The 25,129-nt window shown below is 37.3% G+C and overlaps 1 protein-coding gene across 12 annotated transcripts in view; it reads right to left on the reverse strand.

Annotated features, from left to right (window-relative positions):
- Positions 1-25,129, reverse strand: part of LDLRAD4 (low density lipoprotein receptor class A domain containing 4) — a 637,530-nt gene that overhangs the window by 311,410 nt on the left and 300,991 nt on the right. Inside the window, exon 1 of one of the 12 annotated variants that reach the window (XM_056820775.1) lies at positions 18,825-20,718. The exons of the other annotated variants lie outside the window; for them this stretch is intronic. The gene's annotated coding sequence lies outside the window, so the exon portion shown is untranslated. Of the gene's footprint in view, positions 1-18,824; positions 20,719-25,129 lie in introns of those variants that run through there. 12 annotated transcript variants of the gene reach the window in all.

The following is a 25,129-nucleotide window of genomic DNA, read 5'->3' on the forward strand; positions in this document are numbered from 1 at the left end:
TAGTTAAGTGATTTCCCCAAGTTGAAACAAGTAGTTGGGCATTGTAAACCTTAAAATTTCTTAGACTTATGAATGTTGGAAATTTCCCCATTGGGAAATTTCATACTCGAAAAAATCTCCTACTGATAGTAAGAACTCTATTGGAATATGAAACTCCTTGGCATGGGAGGATCCTTCTCCTCCCTACTTAAGACTACTTTAGGACAGAAACCTTTTGCTAAACAATGGAAAGGGCTTTGACCTATGCTTAAGCATAGAACAGGAAGTTCTTTGAGTCATGATTGATTTTAGAATTGATACAATAGAGATACTTGGAATGACAGAACCAAGTCTTGGAAACTACAATCTCCACCCTACTCAGAGTAACAGGATTTAGGAAGGGCTGTAGCAAAGATCAAGATTTAATTATTTGAGAGTATGACCTTCAACAGACATGTGCAAAGGGGTCAGACCTCTGGGCGGTCCTAGGTTAAGCTAGAGCCACCATTGGCACAGGGGAGACATCGACAGTGATTGGTAGATGTGAGAACTGAGGGGAGGGAACTTAGATTTTTTGCTTAAAGATAGTGGGGTCTTAGGACTGAAGGGGGGTTGATGCTCTGAAGAAAGTGGATGCTCTGAGAGAGTTGATGCTCTGGAGGAGGTCTGAGAGGAGAGAGGTCCTGGAGGGAGAGCTTCTGGAGAGGTCTTGAAGGAGGCTGTGGAAGGAGGAGTCAGGAGGAGTCAGGAGGAGAATTCTCTGAAAACATTTCTTGAAAGGAGGCTCTCTTGAAGGTGGAGCCTGAGGTTGGCATGAGAAGTCTTACCTAGAGAGATCTTGGGTGAGTGATAAAACCAACTGACTGATTTATCTCTTAGGACTGAGGTCTAGGCCTTATTGGCTTGAGGCCCTTCATTCTTATTCCTTTCTTACTTTCTCTCTTTTTCTATTGATTAATCAATGTATTATAAATTAAATTTCTCTATAAAACCCTGTTGGCTTGGGCATATTCATAAATTGGGAATATATTCCCTGGTGACCGACCTTCTTATATTTATATAAAACCAAGACACAGTAGAAAACATATTTCAGTGGTCATAATTGTTATATATTTCCCTTGCTCCCAAACATTTTAATTATCACATTTTATGGCTCCCACTCTCTTATCTACAACTATTTAACGCTCAAAACTATTTTAAATCTAACAGCATAGAAGCAGAATTTGAACCCAAGAACCTCTGACTTTGGGGCTCTTTCCAAAGCACCACACTGTCTTGGTGGATTGTAATCTGCTTCACTGGAAGGAACATCTGTATTGATGAAATCACAGATATATTTAAGTATAATACTGAAGGAAATTCACATAATATATATCAAGTACATGGTGCGGGTTCAGGAGAAAGACAAAGGAAATGAAATAGGTTTGTTTGGTTTTTTTTGCTTGTTTCTTTGACTCAACATTCCCTATGCTTCTATAAAATGTCCATGCAGATTTTACAGCTTAGAAGAAAAGATACAAGAAAAATAGAATTTAACTATAGTTTGCATATTTTTTCCTTAGATGACTTTTCATACACCAGCAGAGCCTAACTTTCTTTGTCAGTTTATACTTTCAAAGCTGTATAAATCATGGAAGCAAAAATATTCTCATCCCAACTATATTCCCAGAACAAGAAACAATAAAACAGTACCTAACACTTTAAAACCTGATTTTTCTCATTCATATCTCATATTCCATTAGACACAAGTGGAGAACTTCCTCTACCAAAGTAATATAAGACTAAAAGTTAGGTGGTACAGTAAATTTAATGTCACACTTGAAATCAGGAAGATCTTATTTCAAATTCTGACTTGGACACTTACTAGCTCTGTGATTCTGTTAAAAAAATCTCTCATTAAAAATTTAACATCTCTCAGACTCATTTTTCTTATCTGTAAAATGGAAATGATAATAGCATCTACCTCACAAAGTTGTTGTGAAGACTAATAAGATAATCTATGTGAAATGGTTTTTTAACCTTGATGTCCTATGTAAATATGGCTTAAGAGAGTGGCTGGAAGTTCACAAATTAAGTGACTTGAGTAACTAACATAATTGCTTCATGCCTAAGTTTTCCTGACACCAAGTCCACTGGGCTCCATCTCTGAGGCTGCCAAATTTCCTCTCGGACCAAATGGTCCATTCTACCTAAACTGGTTTGTTATTGTCTTTCAGACTCAAAGAGGACCAAGAGAGCATCGCTGGGTGATAGCTTTTGAATCTTGCATAAACTGGATTTAAGTGAGGTTGGGTTGCACAAAGTCATCAGCCTCACTCTCTCTTCCAGTCATCCAATTCCAGTGGCAAGACAAAAGTCAGGATGGCTGGTGATGGCACAAAATGCAGTGGGTGACTTGGAGTCTTTGCTGTTTAACTAAGCTCTAAGAACTCCACCACACCTCTGCTTCTGCCACTTTCATGGCTATTGGAACAAATTGTTCTCTCTGCCCCTTTTGCCAGAGGAAGTCTTCACATGCCTGAGATGGTCACTCCCCTACCTTGTGGATGGGTTTGAGCTCTGTTGGTTATCCTCAACCTGGTTTAACCCATCTGCTCAGGCAGTACACTGGGGTGTGATTGCTGCACTTGCTACAGCGTCTCGAAGCCTTAGGTGAGAGCTGGGTGGGCAAGGTATACCAAAGGAGTAAGCGGTCCTGAAAACAGTGCAATAAGCCCTCAGACAAGAGATACTTCTCTTCCCCCAAACACTCTGTACATCCTTCTACCTAAGTAGATTATGGAAGAGACAAATAGATTAAGTTGCCATAATTCTAGGGCAGATATGAAGGAGCCACATGAACATTATCTTACAATTATTTAGGTGAACATGTCAATAGTAATAAAACAAGAAGCCCTCTCTATGTCTTTCCCTACCCCCTGAGTCAGAAATGGCTTTCCTCCTCAGACTTTAAATACAAAACAAAGTATTTTGTACTTAACATGCAATAATATACATCTAGGGATATAGGTAGAAATATCAAGAAAGGTGCTAAGGAGAAGCAAGCAAGAACAATTTGGGGGACATATAACATTTAAGGCCATACAAGTCTCTTAATTCTTAAGTACCAATTAATGACACTTCAGGAGCCTGGATAGCTAGAGAACTCAAACTAAAGCTCTGAAGTGCTAAAGATGGGTTGTTGGCTCTTTATCCTAATAATCTAGATACTGTAAAACAACTGGCTACATCAATAGAAGAATAGCTAGACAAAATGAGATGCATGAATCTATTAGAATATGGCTATTCTATGAAAAAATCATAAATATGAAGAATTTAAAGAGAGAGAAGACTTACGCGAACTCATAGTCAAAGGAATTATAAAAAACAGCATATAAAATGAAGAAAAAAACTGAAGCTGAATGCTGTGGTTATAATGACCAAGACTGGTCTGAGAAAATAACTGAGAAGGAAAGAAATAAACCTTTAATAAGTGTCTAATAAACTAATAGGCACTGTTGTAAGAGCTTAACAGATATAATCTCCTTTGATCCTCACATTATTACTCCGGGAGATGTGTGCTAAAATTATTCCTATTTCCCAGATGAGGAAACTGAGGTAGAGACAGGTTAAGTGATTTGACCAGGGTCATGAAGCGGACAGGTATCTGAGGACACATTTGAACACGGGTCTTCCTACCTTAAGCCTAGTGCTTGATCTACTTTGCCACTTTCCTCCATTCTGTGTAAAGGTGGGGGGCCATGAGAATGAAATACTTTATTATCAGACTCCCTTAATAGTTGGTTTTTCTGAATTGCCTTTTCTCTCTCTCTCTTTTTTTTTTGTTACAAGGAATAGCTCACTGGGGATAAATATCTTTGGAAATGAAGGCTTAGTAGAAACAAAAAACATCAATTTTTTAAAAAAAGAAATAACTGGCTAATTTGTTGCTGGGTTTAAAAGGGGTATTTCATCAAACATCCATTAGTTCCCCATGAACTCTCATCTCTTCTGTTGCTCAAACTGTGTCAATACTAAGTTCTGTCACCTCTAGTGGTAAGATCTCGATGCCTGCTTTCCACTTCCAATCCTCCCATGTTCATTTATCTTGTCTGCCTCACATGTTTTTGTTTTGGTTTTTCCCTTGGTTTTCTGTTTACTTGGATGTCGTATTTTATTTTTCTTTTGAGCATTGGCTTTTTCTGAAACTGACCCAATTGTTTGTGAATGTTTACATTTCTGTCTCTCTCCCACTGTGCCCAAAGTAGCTTTTAGTTCTACAAATACTTGATTGTGAAAATAATTTGTCAGAAGAATGTCATCTTTTCAAAAGAAAATAAGAAGATATTATACAGGTAGATGGCGATTAGAAGGAAGTGACAAAATTTCAGATTGTTTTTCCTTCAATAAAGAGTTATAAACCAATCAATAGCCAGATAAAATTTTAAAACATCCTAAGAGCAGATAAAACCATTAAGGTAAGCAAAGTAGAAAAGGAAAAGAGGAAGCTAAATTCCCAGGCGTGGAGTCTAGAAGACCTGAGTTCAAATACTATTTCAAACATTTACTAGCTGTTTGACCCTGAGAAAGATGCTCAACTACTCTTTCAGTTTATTCATCTGTCAAATAGGAATTCTGAAGTCAAAGGTACCTTCTAGCTCTCAATCTACAGTCCTTTGAATTTTCTCAATTAGTTTCAATTCCTAGGTTTAGCTGGATAAAAGCACTGGATAACAACCTCTGTTTCTCAGCTTCTACATTGGGCTAACAAAAATTAAAGCAATTGCCTTTCTAATTCCATACTGACCAGAACTAAGACTCCACTAAAGCTCCCTTTGTTCCATGAACAATTCATTCATTTAGCCACCAGCTCAATCTACCCTACTAATCCATTCCTTTATCAGTTTTTTTTCCCTGTATTTTACTGGATTATTTGAATGGGCGTGGGGTTGGTACTTATTCATGTGTGTGTGGTTCCTTTAGGATGTAAGCCCCTGAAGTGGAAAATACAATAGCCTTGGAAGCAGAATACTGTTTTTAGTACTTGTTCTGCCACCTTTGAATGAGACATTTGAATCTCAGCCAAGAAGGGAGGTATTATAGTACAATGCACTGACTACTGGATTTGGGGATCAGGAAGCCTTGGGTTCAAATTCTTCCTCTACCATTTGACTAGTTATATAGGTCCTTGGGAAAGTCACTGAATGAGAATCCCAGTTTCTTCCACTGTAGAGCAGGGCTAATAATGTCAATAGCATTAATAATGTTTTGGTGACATTATAGAGTTGTGAAGCTCAAATGAAATGAAGTACAAAAAGTTCTATATAAATGGCAGCTCTAATTCTTAGGTGTAAAATGGGTCCAATGAGTCTATAAAGACTATATTAAGACGTATCACAGATGGGCATTTAATTAGTGTAGTTTGTTTGACATATTTGATTGAATGATTTGCTCTCCCCTTTCTTCTATTCAGGACTAATATGATTTTTTAAAAAGGTGTAACTGTCATAAGATCTAGACTTTATGTGCAACAATATTGCTGAGGAGGAGGCAGTGACTCAGAGAAAAAAGCCAGTGTAGGCAAGAAAAGGTTATTCATTCCTTCCATAATCATTCATTAAGACCACAAAGTACTGTGCTAGGAGCTGGGGGATACAAAGACAAAGGAAGACAAAGTTCCTGCTGTTACAAAACTTAGATTCTAATGAAGTAGGCAGAGTTCTGATAAGGCCCTTTGGGAGATTAATCTAAGGCAAATAATGATAGTGGCAACAGAGGCATACAGAAAATTTGAGATGTATCAAATAGATTCAGTTGCAAGACTCAGAGAAGGCTTCAATGACAAAGCAGAACTTGAGCTGATCCTTAAAGGAAGCTTGCTCATTCACTCTGTCACATTTGATTCTTCATGACCCCAGGGCCCAGAGCTATACACAGGGTTTTCTTGGCAAAGATACTGGTTTGCCATTTCATTGTCCAGTGGATCCTTTTGTCAAGCACTCAAAGCTTAAGGAACTTGCCCAGAGTCACACAGCTAGAAAAGTTTGAAGTTGTATTCCTAACACCAAACCTATCATAGCACTCTATTCATGAAGTCTCATAGCTGCTTCCTAAGTATACTGAGGGAAACTAAGGATTTAGAAAGTCTAAGATAAGGAGGAAATATTTTCCAAACACAGAGATGCCCAGCACAATTGTGGAGAAGAGACAATTAGTCAAATTTGATAAACATCCAATCAATAGTGTCGTTTGGTACATAAAAAAAAAAAGACCATGAGGTGGCAGAGCTAAAATGGTGTCTTTAGGAGCACCTAAAGCCCAAACCTCTCCAACAATCCTTCCAAACCAATATTTATATCACACTTCAAAGAAAACAGAAATCCAAACCCAACAAAAAGTCATAAGACCCTCCTACTGAAAACAACTTGAAAGGTAGGCACAGTGTGTCTATTTTTGTGGGAAAAGGGAGAGACACCCTCCCCCACCCAGTGCTGAGATCTGTGATCAGATCAGGATGACAATGGGAATCCTGGGTAGAGACTGCAGCCACCAGGGTTCACCTTTGACCCACCACATGTGGTCCAGGGCTCCAACAAGGACTGCCAGGGAGGAACTGCGGGGTGCCCACTGGCTATAGTGAAAAATTTGCCCCAGGGCAGGCCAGCTCAACAGGCTGAATCCAGTGTATCAGTGGAGGATTGAGAAAAGAGAAGATTCAGCCTCAGGACATAATAGCTGAAACACTCTGGTTCAGTAAATCAACAGAAGGACAAATCTATATATAGTCCATGGTGGGGGATGGAGGAAGTAAATAAAATGAGTAAACAAGAGGGGATTAAAAAGTTATAATTGAAAGCTTCTATTTGAGTAAGGACCAAAGAACAGAAACCATGAATGAGGATGAGATCTAGGAAACATCAAGCAAAGCCTCAAAAAAAAAAAATAGGGAATTGGAAGCAGGCTAAGGAGGAACTCAAAAATGAATTTAAAAATCAAATAAGAAGTTGAAGAAAAAATGGCAAAAGGAAAATAGTAGCCTGAAAAGCAAAATAGGTCACCTGGAAACAGAGGTACAGGCACTGAAAGCCAGAATCAACCTGCTGGAAAATGACTCCAAAAAAATCAGAGGAAGAGAAGAATGACTTGAAAGGAAGAATGGACCAAAAGGAAAAGGGGAATCAAAAGATCATGGAAGAAATTCAGTCTTTAAAAACGTGAATTGGTCAATTAGAAACTAATGACATCAAGAGACATCAAGACATATTAAAACAAAAATTTTTTAAAAGGCCATGAATCAATCCATGCATTTTCTCACTATCAGCAAAGCAAAGTCTGTGGGACAGCATCTTTCTCCTTTTACATATTCCCAAGGGATTTTTCAGTGACTTCTTTTCAGAGCTAGAATTGGAAAAATTTTTATGTGGAGCTAGCATTAGAATTTGGGCAAGTGACACGAAAGGCAAGCTGAATTAGAGGGAAGAAACAGGCATTGTTTTGTGGGGAGATATACACACCTCACACACTGGCCTGCCTAGGCAGAGGCTGGGTCACCTTGAAACCATCACTAGAAGCTGTTCAACTCTCCCCAACCCACAGGAAATAGCCACTTGGTAGCTATTGTAAGTAGTTATTCTTGACCACTAGTTGGTAAAGGAAGTTGTTTTTTCACATCTGGCCTCTTGGAGTCCTGCTTTGGAGAGGGAGGGTAAGGGTAGAACAGTGATCCCTGTAACAAACAAAGAAGGGATGAAAAGAGAGTTTGATGTCGACCCTCCCCAAATCCTCAAAGTATCATAATATCATGAAATATTATGACCTATAGGGATGACCCCATACAACTCCTTTATTTTCTGGAGGAAGTAAACTGAGGACTCACACAATGTTTAATTCTTTCTTCTTTTTTTCTTTTTTTAAGCCTTACTTTCTGTCTTAGAATCAATAGTGAGTATTGGTTCTAAGAACGAAGAGCAGTAAGGGTAGACAATTGAGGTCAAGCAACTTGTTGACAACCACACAGCTAAGAAATGATTAAGGACAGTTTTGAACCCAAGATCTCCTATCTCCAGGCCTGGCTCCGTATTCACTGCTACCCCTCACTTCTCATTCAATTCTTTCTGAAACTTTTATCTTGACTAAAGGTAGGATCAAATGGAGCAGAGACTCTCAAACTTTTAGAGTTGGAAGAGATCTTACTGCTCACCTTATCTAACCTCCTCACTTAATTAAAGAGGCGACAGAGGCCTTGGGTTAGTCTTAGATCAGGATCTAAAATCCAGACTTCTGGATTCCCAGTCAAGTGTTTTAACAGTCAGGTTAACTTTCATCTCCCTCAGAATCATGAGTACTTACAGAGTAATAATTCCTGGACTCATAATTGAAAACAAATAGCTAAGCAAGAAGGTGAGGGCAGGGGAGGAGGCAACAATAATAATCATAATATTTAGAATTTATATAGGACATCCTACTTGTTAGGTGTAATACTATGTGTTTTTTGCCACTATCATATGTAATTCTAACAACAGCCCTGGGAGGTAGGTGATATTATTGTTCCCCTTTTATAGTTGAGGAAACGGAGACAAATAGAGGTTCGGTGACTTGCCCAAGTTCATAGAGCTAGTCAGTATCTGAGGCCAGATTTTAATCAGGTCTTCCTGACTCTAAGGCCCAGGTCTCTATCTATTCAGCCTCCTTACTGCCTCTAATACTGGTCTTTCAATCTTTCTAAGCAAGCTCTTGTCCCAAGCTTATTCTCTTCCCTTCTTTCCCCCATGACATACACACTCAGGTTCCTCTTGGTAGCCAAACTTGAGAAGCCTAAGAGGGCAATTTTGTAAAGAAAGAAAGTCCTCAGAATAGTATAGATAGAGATATCGAGAGGAAGGAGAGGCAGTGCCCTTGGGAAAAAACTAGAGAGCTTTTATCCTTCTCTAGTTTCTTCATCTATAAAATGAGCTGGGAAAGGAAATGGCAAACCACTCCAGTAGCTCTGCCAAGAAAACCTCAAATGGGGGCACAAAGAGTCAGGCATGACTGAAAAATGACAGAACAATCTTGCTATGGCTGAAGGCATCTCCCCTCTCTATCTTTTTTTGGGGGATTGAGTTGTGTTGAACAACAACTTGAAGGGTTCTCTCTGTGAGAACTCCTAGGCTTTGAGGCTGGGTCCCTATCTCATCCCTCTTCCTATTTGGGGTCTCCTTTTTACTCACCAGGGCCTCCACACTTTCAACTCAGTGTTCTTTCCTACTTTCCAGGTTTCCATTGGCTGGAAAGTTTAGAATTCTGGAAGGATAAAACTATACAGGAATGAATGATTTTTTTTAAATGGTTAAGACAGAGAGAGCTCTAATAGGGCTAAATATGGCTCTAGTTCTTTTCTCCACTTGAAAAAAATACTGCTGATCTTAAATGACCTTCATCCCTTTCCCAGGCAGCCTGTACCTCAATGTGCTTCATCTCCCCAGGCTTGATGGTGGTTGGGGGACTGCTCTGTCCATTCCCCAAAAAGAACATGCAATGAGGTAACCTCACAGGTCCTCTGGCATTAGCACTTGTGATAACCAGCTCTCTAGGCTTAAAATGGCCTCAATTCCCACTCCTAGCCCCATCTACATCCAATAAGTCCACTTACACAATAACTCTTCCTATCCTGTAACCAGACCTCCTCCAGGATCACCTCAGCCTCCAAGCTCCCCACCAGTTCCCTCATCTAGAGCAGGACAAGTACTTGGCAGTACTTTAGTTTGCCCACCCTGAAACAAATTTTGCACCCAGAAGAAAAAAATCCCTTTTCCATACTACCTTCAGGAAGTCCTTAATCTATTGCAAACCTTAAAGTGATAAATAAATGTGTTAGTTTTATTGATTTTTTTGTTTGTTTAAAAGTGCAGTCAGGAGCAAAAGAGACTCCATAGTTATCTGTCTCCAGCCTACCCTCTCCTGGGATAACACAAGGTCCCAAATATCCCTAGGAATATCCCTGCCTCTGCCTATCTTATAGGGAAGAGGCCTGTAAGGATCCTCCTCCTATTCCTCTGCCTCTTCCATTTCAGAGAACTGTTCATTCCTGTAGGGTTGTGTCCTTCCAAGATTCTAAACCTTCCAGCTGATAGTAAGAAGGTTTAGAAGGATAGTAAGAAGGAAACCTGGATAGTAAGAAGAAACCCTGGATTGAAAGTGTTGAGGTCCCGGTTAGTAAAGAAGGGGTCCCAAGTGGCAAGAGTGACTGAACAGGGGCCGGGTCCCAAGACCAGGAGGTCTCATGTGGAGAAAGAGAGCCCTTCCGGAGTAGCTGCTAAATAAGCCTCAGCCCAGATGAGGTCATTTCTGTGGACTGGCTAGGCAGTGCCTCTGACATGCCCTAATCACCCATTCCCCATCATGCTGATAGGACCAGGCACTGTGTGTCCATTTATCACAAGGAGATGATGGCTCACACCAGGAGCAGAGGGGCAGAAGGGCAGGATGTGGTGGGAAGCCCTGGGATTCCTAGAAGGGGAAATGGAAGAGACCAAAGGAAAAGAACATAAATCCCTTTTCTCTATGGATTCCTGCAGATTCTAGGATAAAGTCTTCTGGAAATAATAATGTCTGAGTACATAAACCTTACAACTCTACATTTCTAGGACTAAAAGATGGCCTTAAAAAGACAACTGCCAGGCACCAACAGTGCTGGGGCAGGGACCCAAAGGGCATGGTTATCTTGGCAGAATCTGCATGCCTGCATCCAGAGTCTGGTCCTTAGCTTTGAAGGTTCTACAGCTTGACTTTAACAGCTCACCCAGAGGGGATGCTGTTCTGGACAATCAATCCATGCTGGTCAAAGCTCACAAGAGAATGATTTATGAACCGGAAAGCTACTTCATTAATTTGCAGTGAAAACTGTCTACCATTGGCTGAAGAACTGGAGATGCACAGAGGGTAAGGACTTCCTTCTGATTGGCCAGTCTCCTCTAGAGGCCAAATTACAAAACCAGAATTCTGCTTGGGGGAATTCATGCGATCACAACAAAGAGAACTATAGAGTCATAAGGAATATTTGAATAAATTAGAGCATCTCATTTACCTACTTCTCTCCACACTATTTTATAGACTGTCTAAACTGTTGCTATTGGTCATCTAAAAAGATGACCTCACACTAGATAAATACTAACGAATTCTTATTTTCCAACTTTTCTTTTTCAATATTCCTTATCAGTCACCAAAATTTTCATCATTATAATACTTATTATTATGACAGATATATTGCAATTTCCAAGATCACAGCTTATTTTACATTTGTTACACTTAAAATTGATGGCTTCCTTTTTAGGGCACATTCTGTAGTTTAGGAAGCCCTCTCGTCTGAACAGGAATGCATTTAACACCAACTCCTTGAGATGGGGTTCAGATGGGAGAGTCATTTATACAAATGCCTAATCCTTCTATGCTATTTCTTATTAGGTTATATTCCAGAGGATTACATCCCCTGAACTTGCTTCCAAAATCCAGGAGTACAGTCTCCTGTACTCCTGTACAGAACCTCTTGTCTCTAATGCAAGGACTGTAACTCGGCTTCTGCCTAGATGCACATGTAAGCAAAAATAAACGTACACACATATGCATGTGCGTACACACACACACACACACACACACACACAATTCCCTCACTCCATTTGGTACTGCCTACCATTATTTTCTCATTCTCTATAACGTCCTCACTCTACAAAGAAAATGCATTTTGTATGTGTGAAACAAATACAAATTTTTCTAAGACAAGCAGATATTTTTCTCATATCTTTTGACATATGGTTATCATTGCGTTTAACAAGTCTGACTTACTCTTTGTTTGGATAAAAACAAGAAATGCTAATCAAGAGAAATTTTTCTTTTCCCTCTGTACCTAGCTCCAAGGCCAAGGTCACTTTTTTGCTATAAAAAATGATGAATCAATACCACTCCTGCGTCAGTATCCCAAAGAGTTCAGGGATAAAGAAAAAGGATCTACCTATACCAATATATTTTTATCAGTACTTTTTATAGTGACAAGGAATTAGAAACCAAGGGGGTGTCCTTCACCTGGGGATTGGATGAACAAGTTGTGGTATATAGGCTTGTGATGAAATACTATTGTGCCATCAAAATAATGAACAGAATAAGTTCAGAAAAACCTGGAAAGATTTATATTAATTGATGCAAAGTCAAGTCAGCAGAACCATGGGAACAACATATACAGAAACAGAAATACTGTACAATGGTCAACTGTGAAGGACTAAACCATTGTCACCCAAGCAAGTCTCCAACATAACCAGAAGGGGCTCTGGATGAAAATATCATCCATAGCCAAAGAAAGAACATTGGAGTCTGAGTACAAATCAAAGCAAGCTATCTCCCACTTTATTTCTTTCATGAGATTTTATTGTATGCTTGATATGTCTCTATTATGACATTAGCAACATGGAAATATGTATTGCCTTAAATTACTGGTATAAACTATATCAGATTTTTGCCACCTGATGGGGGGTGGAGAAAATCTAAATCCTAAAATGTCAGAAAATTATTGTCAAAAAGTGTTTCTACATGTAAGTGAAAAAAAAAATTTTTATGATAAAACAATTGCTAGGCTTGCCCACACAGATAGTTAGTTGTAGAAATGAGCTATATCTCAGGAGTCTAGTTTGCTCCCTAAAACAAAGAAGGTTAGACTATAACTTTCTTTATGAAGTTGCTTCCAATATAATCAGATGTGACATCTTGTTCTAGTGTGCAAACTATCCCCAATGTGACTATTGCCTCTTCTTATTTTCAATTGTAAAGCTAGGAAAGCGATTATTTGCAGTATAAAAGTATACTCAAAGCATGATTATGGAGGATCCTGGAAGTCCCTGAGAACTTTTCAGGGAGTCCTTGGGGTAAAAACTATTTTCATAATAGTAAAACTTTTTATTTCAAATTTTTATTTCAAATATGACAAATATAAATAAAAGTAATCCACATAAACATAAGTTCAATAATGTTTTAAAGATGTAAAGGGGTCCTGAGACTAAAAAGCTGGAGAACTGCTGATCTAATATGCTCTAAAACCTATGCAAGTTAAGGTTAGTGTGTTTCTCCTGAGCAGGCTTAGTTTAAGGATATCACGGAGTTTCAAGAATGTGAGCAGTATTTAATCTATGACCTCTCTAACCATTTATTTTTTTCTTCTCTATTCTGTCTCTAACACTGACCTCAAGTCTGGGTTTTGTAGGTAAACAAAGTCTAGGTTTTATAACAGACCCACTGGCTATTCTAGAATGGGCAGTTTTTAACTCTTGTAGTCTATTATGCCTATTTCTCTTATAATATCCAAATTTTAACCAACAGGAATAAGAAGTAATTTCCCTGAGAATAACATTGTTTACTAACAGATGCATGAGTCTGATAACAAAGAATGGTTTTACCTGCCTCCTAAGTAAAAAGACAATCTGTCTAGCCTGACTTTCCCTTTTAGAAAAAGCTGTATCCTCTTGATTGGCCTGACAGTTTGTCCCTTAGACATCCCCTGGCAGTCACCATTGGCAGATATTTTGAAAGAAGAAGTGGACTTACAGACCTCATTTCCTCTCTTATTACTACCTCACATGGCAGATGGATCTTTTTCAAAATAATTAAAATGCCAGCACATTCAAGATGTGCTTGGCCCATTTTACTTTAAAACAAGTCAAAAGTTCAACTTATTTGAACAGCCTTGCTTTTAAATTCCTTTAATCCTATCAAGATGTTAACAAAAGACAGAGGGTTCCAGTCCAGTTTGATAGTTCTGGGCCTGAGACTAATCTTAGCTTAGGAATAGGCTGTTTCCTCCTGACCTTGGGCAGCTAAGGAAAATGATTTCACATAGAAATATTACTAATAAATAAAACAATTCAATGTTAATTTTTCTCACCCTTGACTCATTGGAAAGAATGAAAAGGAAAAAAATGTGCTATTTTGCCAACTCTAGCTAGTGGAACCAACTAAGAAATAAAATTACTAAAACAAACATGCATTCAGGCACGTACTTTTTGGTTTCATTCCACTGTGGTATCTTAAAAAAAAATCCAGAAGGCAGCTAAATGGCACAATGGATTGAGAGTTAGACCTAGAGACAGGAAGTCCTGGGTTCAAATTTGACTTCAGACACTTCCTAGCTCTATAATCCTGAGGAAGTCATTTAACCCTCATTGCCTAGCCATTATCTCTCTTCTGCTTTGGAATCAATACCATTATTGATTCTAAGTTGAAACGTAAGGATTTAGGGGGAAAAAATAAAGAAAGAAAATTCAATTTTGTCCTAAATTGAATCCCAAGAATCTTTTCTTTAAAATCTATCTAGGCTTGCTGAGCACAATAGGAAAACTCAAACTTAGGGACAGCTCTATAGCTGTTACTTCATTGAATCTATCAATATCAAATCCCTACTTTCTAGGCACTATACAAAGTACTAAAGACACAACAAGAGACAAAAGGCAGTCCCTGCTGTCTAGGAGCTCATAGTTTTCAATGAGTTTCATGAAATAATTTTAAAGGACTAAAGAACCTTGCTTATCAAAACTTATGAAGACAGTGATCCCCACAAGAGCTGGAGAAAACATTAAGTTTCAAAAGGCAAGAGACATACAAGATATACAAACTACTTAACTATTGGACATTTCCACATTTCCTACATGGATATGAAAAGAGAATTTAGGGAAGCAGGTGTGAAGACAGAGGATGAGTCTCTTCCCCCCCCCCTCTATAGGTTTTAGATTCCAGTTGATTTCTTCATATAACAGGCTAGAGCTGTAGCCTGGTCCCTTTCAGGAAATTTGATGTTCAATTCATCACAAAATTTATAAGAAAGCAAATACCCCAAAATTAATACATGAAAAACATCACCTACCATAAATTAATTGAACAGAAGAGACTATTGACATCTTAATGCCATTAAAATGGGGTGGCAATTTATGTGGTTTGCAATATATGAAACCATTATGCTATTTGCAGATAATGAAAGAGATAGATTTTAAACTTATCAAACTAAAGAGGAATACATTAGATGGCTTATTTCCCTTAGCATCTTTGTTCTGTATTGAATGATTGTAGCATGCAAAGTCTGAACAATAGAAGATCTCTTCAAGAGAGAAGTAGCAAAATTTATGCTGATATATTTCAAACAAGACAATTTATTATTTTCAGAACAAGACCAGATGTTGAGATTAGTCTATCACCACCATATTGGAATGTAAAATGTGACATCTAAAGATACATAGTACTCACTAATCAAATGTTACCAGGTGTCAACAGCATACAAAGCAACCCAGGCAACAGAAATTTGTGTCATTCCTGCCTGAAGCAATTATAAAAGTCTGAAAAAAATTAAAAATACTTCTTTCTTTACAGAAGCTATTTTAATTCTTTACATGTAAAATCCACTCTTCATATATAAAATAAATTCTTTGATTATAAGATGAACTGGGTAAGACAGCACAATGTAAGAGAAAAAGTATTTAAGAGTCAGGATCCCTGGGATTGAATCCCATTGCTGCCACATATCATCTATGTAACCAAAGACATCATCTTACTCATTTGTAAAATGAAGATAATAGTTTTATTATCTACCTCAAAGAGTTGCTATAAGGAAAATCTTTTATAAATTATTAAAGGATAGTATAGCAGTGTAGAAAAAACATTAGATTCGGTATTAGTATCTTGACACTGTCACTTACTGAGTAAGCCTGGATAAATTACTTCCCTTTTTGGTCCTCATTTTGCTCAGAGGATAATCTAAGGTCCCTTCAAGGTCTAACCCATATTTTATATACATATGATTTGATAGTAATTATAGCATCCTTAATGCATTGCCAAATTCTTACCTTGGATTATTCTGTCTATTGAGTGAGTTCCTATTCACATACTGTTCAAGTCAAACAATTCTGATGTTTTGGTCTGTCAAAAATTAATTTTTTTTAATATCAACTGGTCCCTCACTGCAGCAAAGCAATCTATCTGATTCACCATTTCACTCCCCAAATTGGTTATTTCAAACCTTCTTTCCTCTCCTTAAGCTTTGAACCTCACTCTTTTCTGCCTTCTAGGGAGAGAATCACTTCATAGTTTATTGGGGGAGAAAAAAGACCCTTCATTTGTTAACTCCCTCTTCTCCCTTATCCCATATCTATAAAACCCTTGAAATCATCTTCCATTCTCTCCCTGACTCATTTTCCCCTAAAGTCAAGCATTCCCTCCCATCCCATAATCAATCTAATCTTTAGTCTTTCCTTATTTATTGATTCATTCTCTATGGTCTATAAAACGTTCCATTTTCTATATTCTTCTTTGAAAAAGTGATCATGAATCTACTTTCTACTTTTCAAGCCTTTATTATTTCCTGCCTAAACCATTGCAATAACCTCCTAGTGGTTCTCAAGTCTATCCCCTCTCTAACTTATTCTACACCCATATGCCAATGTGATTACTAAAGCAAAGTCTAACCCTGACACTCTCCTTCTCAACAAAAACCAATGGTAGTCTATTCCCTAAATACAAATTCTCACTGGCATATAAATATACCTTCAAAATCTGGCCCCAACCTAGATTTGTGTCCCTTTTAAACATTAACCCTCTTCACACATTCTAAGATCTAGTCAAACTTTTCTTCTGATTACTTCTCAAACAGTACACTTCTCCTTCCATTTCTACCCTTGACATACATGTTTTCACTCTCACTGAGAATGTGTCCCCTCCTCCCCTTTACCTCTTGGAATTCCAAGTTTCTGTTAATATTCAGATCAAATTGTACCCCTTCTATGAGTTTTTCCTGATTCCCCTAGCTGTTTTAGTGCCATGCCTCCTATTATCATGTGTGTATCTATCTACCTATCTATCCATCCATTTATCTATCTATCCATCCATTTATCTATCTATCCATCCATCTGTCTATCTATCCATCCATCTGTATATCTATCCATTCATCTGTATATCTATTTATTCATCTGTCTATCTATCTATCTATCTATCTATCTATCTATCTATCTATCTATCTATCTATCTATTTATCTATACACACACACTTATAACTTGTCTCCCTTAATAAAATGTAAAATACTTGAGAAAAGAATCACTCATTGTGATGGTCATTTCATATACTGACATATATAATATATATGTACATATTTACATACATGTATTATATATCTACAAATATATATTTGCATACACATATCTATCAACTGAAAGATAAATAAATAGATAGATAATGTGTATATATCTATATCTATATACGTGAGACTATGTTGGCAGAAATGCAAAGCCCTGATAGGTCCTACGATGCTGGTGAAATTTCTTATACAAGCCAATGTGATGAACTAACAATATGTGTATTTTCTAAGGATCAGCCTCATTCATTTCTGGTTTGGCCATGGAGTTATAAATTTTAAGGTCACAAGATCTCTCAAAGAAATACATACAATTGACTTGAATGTAGATAGGTTTGAATTGGCATCCATAGAAGTGAGTATCTACACCAATAAAAACATAATTCTTTGACATATTCAAGTACCAATTGTATACACATATGCATATGTTATACACACAAGCTATGTGGAATGATAGTTCAAAAATATTTAAAGAAGAGAATAATAAAAGATGAATAAAGGAGGAACACTAGCTCATAAAAGAAAAGATACAGTCAGCGGACAAGTATAGTAGAAAGAAACTGAATTAGGACTTTAGAGACAGGTTTTAGCCCTAATCATATCTCTAGCTATGTGACCTTAAGACATTTGACTTCTTTGGGGCTCAACTACTTCCTCTATAAAATAGGACAGCTGAACTAAGATTCTTTCCAGTTCTGATGATCTATAATATGTCCTATTCTATTTTTATTTTCAGCATTCACTTTCTATCTCCTGCTAGGCCTGTAGCCTCTATATCTTTCATTTATTTCCATAAGTCCTCTCTCAAATCTCTTTTCTCTCTTATTCACATCTTCTTTCCACTCTACTCATCCAACAAGTCAATAGCTCCCAGTATCACAAAATAGTATCAGAGAATACTAACATTTGAAAAGGTAATAATGAGTCTAGAATCTCAGAGAATATCTTGCATTGATAAATATATTCAAAGAGGTAAAGTGAAGCCAGTAACATTTTTTCCTACTTTCCCCATGTTCCAGCACTCTACCCCCAGACCAATTCTTTTCCCCCAAATCAAGGTAGTGCATGGTAACCCACAGGAAACATTAGAGTGTATATCCCAGTTTTAGTTTATCTCAGCCTACAGAGGGACACAAGGAACTGTTCCAAGGTGAAGATAAATTCAGTTTTTCCTCTTGCCAAACCTAGAGGTAGTGGATGAGAGAATTACAGACTTAGTATTGTTATCAACCCCAGCAACCTCAGTTGTTATGTCTTTAGCCTTATCAAAATCTGTACCCATCTTGTCTTTGTCAGTCAAATCTTCATTCCTTGTCTCTCCTGTCCCTACATCACTCCCCTTATCCTTGTTCTTCTTGGACAAGTAGTCATTACATATTTCAGTCAAAATGGATATTTGTTTAAATAAATCTTCCAGTCTATTATCAATCAGTAAAACTTGAGTCTGTTTCTTGGGTAAAATCATTGTCAAAACAGTCTTAATATATGTCAGGGTCTAGATAGCTGCCATCAGAAGTATTTATGCTTAGGTCACTGACTGCCATAGAAATGAACTATTAAATGGAGTGATGTTTATAAAAGATGTTGTATTTGTTATCATTTTAATTGTGTCCATAATCACTGTAGTAACCATATTGTATATTAGACAATATGGCCAATATAATCCTAAAGCCCAAACCACCGTTGCCCAAAACAGAATCTGCTACATGTCAAGATCTATAAACTTCAACTTACATCCCAAAGTTGTCCCCAAGATGACTACTCTGCTCAGAGGTTCCAACTGTCACCCCCATGCAGTTAAATATAATGGATTCTTTTTAAACTGGGGTGCCAATAAATTAAATACAGAATTCCATTCTCTTCCTGCATGATGTTTTCCTGCAAACCAAGTCCTTGCAATGTAGTCTGTAACTTTCTCATCCACAAGGTCTAGTTCAAACATAACCCAGAGGATGAAATTGGACATAAGTCAAAAGTCCTAGGGGTTCCTACAAATCAGAAATTCCATAGAGCTAGGATAGAGTTCTCAAAACACTTCAGACCACAGAAGATTGGAAATGACATTAGAATCAAATATCCAGAATTTAGCCTGAAGAGTCTTTAAGGGCTATTATTTTATTAGTCATTTTTACCTATCCTTATCATTTCTCTACATGACATGCTCACCAGCTATATATACACTATTAATTTTGGGGAGAGGATAATTAACTTGAAAAAGGTCATTCGTCAAGTGTATTACCCAATCTAATGAGCAAAAATAAATGAAAGATTGTTTTTCAGTATATGAAAGATTGGAAATCATGTCTTTTTAACATTGAATAATCTCTTGGTTGCACAGGATGCAATTCTCTGAGAGGAATAAACAAGAAAACCAAAAGATAATGGCAAAATATGTTATTAAAGAGATCATCCATGCGAAGAATACCTAAAAACATTTGCCCTTGTGTTGGAGGCAGAGATAGATTTCAGTCCTCCACACTAAGGAAAACAAACAGTGGCATGGATAATCCAGAATATGTTAATACATGGCTCTGGGATATATTTTTGTATTTTATTAGAATAAAGGTATCTTCAGGAACCTTTGGGGAATTCACTTCAAAAAGTATTACAAAGCTACCCTAGAAGGCATGCTGAGAAAGGAACCCAGAAGTGTCCAGCATCTCTTCTGTTCAGAATTTTCCCCAGCTCCATACCCCCTAAAACTGAGCCAGGAAGTTCAGGTTTTTCTCTGACTTCAAGGAGGTAATTAAGTCTTTTGGTTTAATGGACCTCCTGCTGGGCTGCAGGCGGCATAGAAAAGTAAACAAGAGATGGTGAATTGTATCAACATGGGATTTTATCACCTACTCTGTTTAATCATATTATCAGACATTTAAAGCATGATTTGCCATAGGTAACTGACTATAGATGGTGGCCAGAGCCTCGGGAGACTACAAAAATCTCTCTTAGCCATTTATTTCATAATCGAAAAGGGGAAATTCTGAGAACCTCTGGGGAAACTGACAATCTCTTAGAACTGTCAAATACTTCGGGGACATTACGTGTCCTAATTGCAGTAACCCAAGAATGAAGGAACATGAGAAAGTATATTAGAAATGTTGGGGGTTTTTTAAATGTGACAAGGGTGTAAGATGTTATATATTGCCCAGTACAGTACCCAGCTAGCATTCAATAAATGTTGTTGCTGATAAGAATCCCCTGACCTCTGAGATGCAATTTCCACACTCAATCTGAGACCTTTTAGCCATTTTCCTATATCGCATTCAGCCATGCTATTTTCTGTCCAAGATATTGTTCTTTGAAAATTACAATCAGCATCTGGTCACAGTCTGGAGACCTCAATTGGTCCCTCCTGCTCAGAGAAGGGTCTATAAGGAACAACTCAAAACAATTCAAGTAACAGAGAATGAGGAACACATTTGAAATGGAGTATTCATTTACTCTGGCCCAACTTTGTATGTGGTAGGGAAAGACAGTGACAAGAATTCATTAATAATAAACTGCTTATCTGTGGGTAGTAGTTCTCAAGCTTTTTTTTCCCCCCTTTATTAACCCTATAGCCCTCTCAGGGCAACTAGGTAATGCAGTGGCTAGTGTGCCAGGCCTCAAGAGATGAAGATTCATCTTTCTGAGTTCAAGTACAGCCTCAGACAGATTTTATGATTTTTATATTTATATTATTTAATATTTTAAATAAATTAATATTTATAATATTTTTATTATTGTGTGACTATGGATAAATCACTTAAGTAACACTTGCCTACTACTCTTTCTCAAATTTCCACCATAAGAGATATTCCTTTAGGTATTCTATCCTTTTGGGATAAGTACATGACTCAGGGGCTGGTAGATGGCTCAATGGATAGAGCACTGGGTCTGGAGTCAGGAAGAACCAAGTTCAGATCAGACCTCAGACATTTATTAGCTTTGTGACTGAGCCAGCTACTTAACCTCTTTTTGCCTTAATACCCTGGAGAAGGAAATGATAAGGCAATCCAGCTATCTCCTATGCCTAATATGCTTTCTCTTCTCATCTCTACTTGGCTTCCTTGATTTCCTTCAAGTTTCAGCTAAAGTCCCATCTCCAATAGGAAATCTTTCTTGATCTCTCTTAATTCTAGTGCTTTCTATTTACTTTTTCCAATTTATTCTCTATTCTAGCTTCTTTTTGTACCCAGTTTGCATGTGGTCTCCCTCATGAGACTGAATTTTTTGAGAGCAGGGACTGTCTTCTACCTTCCTTTGTATTCCAGTGCTTAACACAATGCCTGGTACACAGAAAGTACTTAATAAATGTTTACTGACTGACATAACTCAAACTATTATTGCAACAAAAAAAGCCCTCTGCTTAGAGTAGACATAGCAGGGTTATACGTATAAGAGTGTGACCCTTTCAAATTCTGACCTTTTTAAGATCTAAAGTTGATCTTCTTTCAAGTATGAAAAGATCATTGTGCATATGTTAAAAGATATGAGGCTAGGTGGCTCAGTGGAGGACAAGAGATGGGAAGTTTTAGGTTCAAATCTGGCCTCAGACACTTCCTAATGGTGTGACCCTGAGCAAGTCACTTAACCCCAATTCCCCAGCCTTTACCACTATTCTGCCTTGGTGTGTATTCTAAGCCAGATAGTAAGGGTTAAAAAAAAGACAGTAGGTTGTGAGTAATTCATTTTAATATAAAAAGCCAGGAAAACAGTTGAACATCCAGCAGAGACAAGACATTTCTGCCATCTCTCTCCCAATAAATTGCCTCTGTGCAGATTCTCCAGCTGCTCAATTGTATAGACCTACAGGAGAATCTTAGTATTAAAAAAAGAAAAGAAAAGAAAAAGAAATCTGGATCAATGGTGAATGACATCTATTCTCAGTAATAAAGCAATACAAGACATTTCTGAAAGAAAAATGCTATCCAATTTAGAGAAAGAACTGATGAAGTCTAATCAAAGCATAACATTTTTCACTTTTCACCATGGGTTCTTTTTTCCCCAATAGTCTTTTTCTACAACATGAACAACATGGAAATATGTGTGGCAAGATATCATATGTATGACCTATATCAAATCGCTTACCATCTCAGGAAGAGGTGAAGGGAGGGAGAGAATTTAGAACTCAAAGTTTTAGGAAACTGTTAAAAATTATTTTGACATGCAATTGGGAAAGAATGAAATGCTAAAAAGACAAAAAAGAGAGGGCAAGGCAAGGGAGGAAAGGAGGAAGGGGAGGAAGGGGGAGGAAGGGAGAGGGGGAGGGAGAAGAAGAGAGAAAGAGAGGAGGAGAAAGAGAAGAAGGAGGAGGAGGAAAAGGGAGGGAGGGAGGGAGGGAGGGAGGGAGGGAGGGAGGAAGGAAGGAAGGAAGGAAGGAAGGAAGGAAGGAAGGAAGGAAGGAAGGAAGGAAGGAAGGAAGGAAGGAAGGAAGGAAGGAAGGAAGGAAGGAAGGAAGGAAGGAAGGAAGGAAGGAAGGAAGGAAGGAAGGAAGGAAGGAAGGAAGGAAGGAAGGAAGGAAGGAAGGAAGGAAGTGGCAAGCCTGAAATTCAGAACTGTTTGGCAATTATTAAACAAATAGACCTCTTATTATTGCCTGGCCTGCAGAGATGAAGATTTGAGAATTGTATTGAAGAATGATCACAGCAGGACCAAATCCTCAATGAGTTGGGAGCTAATACAGAGTTTACAGGTGTTTGCCTCAAAACTCTGGAAGCAACTAAGATGTTCTACAATAGACAAACAAATTGTAATTAAATAAATATCACGAAAATTTTACTTTTATTTATGTTAGTAGTACAGTTTATTAATTTATTATATAATATATATAATCATATATTATATAATAGTAATTCTTATAATTATTAGAATGAAGTCTTAATAAATAAAATGTAAAATTATAAATTATTTACTTATTGATATTATTTCAGTTAATTTAGGATAATATTACTGTTATGTTATTTTTGTATTGTTACATATTTTTTAAAATAAATGGTAACACAAAAGATTGATATAGATATAGATACAGAAAAAGTATTGATATAGAACAAAGCATTTCAAACACCACAATAACTTAAACATATAACCATCTAGGTAATCTGAAATTAAAATCAAATAGTATAAGGAACATAAAAAGAATCTGCAAAGACCTATATGAAATTGTGGAAGGGAGGAAGGAAGGAAGAGAACCAAAAAAGCATATTATATGAGAGGGGGGATGATAGGTAAATAAAAATAATCCTGATGGAGTCTGAAAGGGAGTGACAAAAAAAGTTGTGATATTTTATATGACAGAATTAATTTAAAACATAGTTATAGTTACTGAGCAAGTTTAATTAGTTATACTAGTTTTCAATATTGTTTTAAAATAAATTCTTTTTAAAAAAATCATCTATATACTATCTGTAAGCCAGATACTAAATCAATAAAACTTCTTAGAAACAGAGACATCTTTCAATTATCTATATGTAGCTTACCTATTTTTTAGCTTTCTCCTACTATCTGCATGTTTCTAGGTCACTTCACCCAATCATCAAGTAACAAACATAAACTGATTTTATTCATCTAAGCAAAACCTAATTATAAGACAAATCTTGTAAGTAAGAAGGGGGGGGAAGTATATGGCATATTAAAAACCCAACATGAAATATTCAATATTTTTATTATCTATGGTATTGTTCAATCCATAAATATAAATAATCAATGGCTGATTGTACAGACAATAGAAAAATTGACAACTGAATAAAAATATATCAGATGTTGGCTGTGTAGAAAACACTAGGCTAAGAATTAGGGAAAGAAAAAAGTCTAAATAATTCAAGTTCCTCTATTCCAAGGAACTTGGACTCTAACAAGGAAATAAAACACACAGAGAGATAACCATATTTCATAATGTTATATGTTAAATCCAGAGGATGAAATCAGGTCAGTCTGAGCAATTCCACCCATTTGTCCCAAAGGGATGGCAATGAAAGGTGGTCCTTACCCCAACTACCCTCCATAGTGACCTTTGCCAAAATGAAACTGAATGGGGATAAATGTGAAATTCTAAATGTGGGTTCAAAAAGATCAATTTCACAAGAATAGACTGTAGGTAACACAACTAGACAAGAGTTTATGGAAAAAGATCTGAAGGGTTTTAGTGGATCTCAAACAGCTGCATTAATCAGTTGTATGACCTGACCACCTCAAATCAGCTGGCATCTTCATAGAAATGATAGACAGTCTATAGGAATACATAAGTTTGCTAATGAACTGCATACAGGGAAAGAGAAGGGTATCAAGAAGAAAACCATAGCCAATAGCCATCTTCAAGGTTCAAAAACATAAGTGATGAAGAAGATGGATTGAAACAGAAAAGAACTGTCCAGAGAGATAAGTAAAAATGTCATTTGGGTAGGACATCTTTGTAGCCAAGAGAAGATCACAGATTTAGAGATGGAAAGGTATTTGGGAGCCATCAGGTTCAAACCCTTCATTTTCCATAGGAAGAAACTGAGGGACATAGGGGTTAAGTGACTTACTCAGTGAAGGGCTGAAGCAAAACCCAATCACCAAAGGCTAAAAAAGAGGGAACATCAAGAGGATGCATAAAGAAGAAATCAAGGCATCATGAGGTGCAGGTCATGTTTTCAAGAATGTTAGCAATGAAAGGCAGGATGGAAGTGGAACAGTAGCAACCTAGCATAAACAATTAAAGGATGACTTTTTTTTAAAGACTGAGGAGTCCTATGTATGTTTTTTTGGAAAATGAAAAGGAAATAGTGGTCAGGAAGAAATTTAAAATGCCTGAAGGAGTAGGGATATGCCTACTGGAGTAATGGACCAATGGCACAAGTAAATGGAAAGATACATCCTCTCTGACCAGAGGGAGGGAAGTCAGAAGGGCTTTGATGCTGATAAGTTTTAAAGAGTAGAACTGAAAAAGATCCTGACAGAGGAGTTCAGTCTCCTCAGAGGTTTAGATGACTAAGTTATCTGTTATGAGACGGGAGTATAAAATGAGTTAGGAGGTGGACAATGAGATAGAGAGCTGATAAAAGCAAAGAAGATGGATT

This window comes from Monodelphis domestica, chromosome 3 (genome assembly GCF_027887165.1).
Source record: "Monodelphis domestica isolate mMonDom1 chromosome 3, mMonDom1.pri, whole genome shotgun sequence".
Classification (NCBI taxonomy): Eukaryota; Metazoa; Chordata; class Mammalia; order Didelphimorphia; family Didelphidae; genus Monodelphis; species Monodelphis domestica.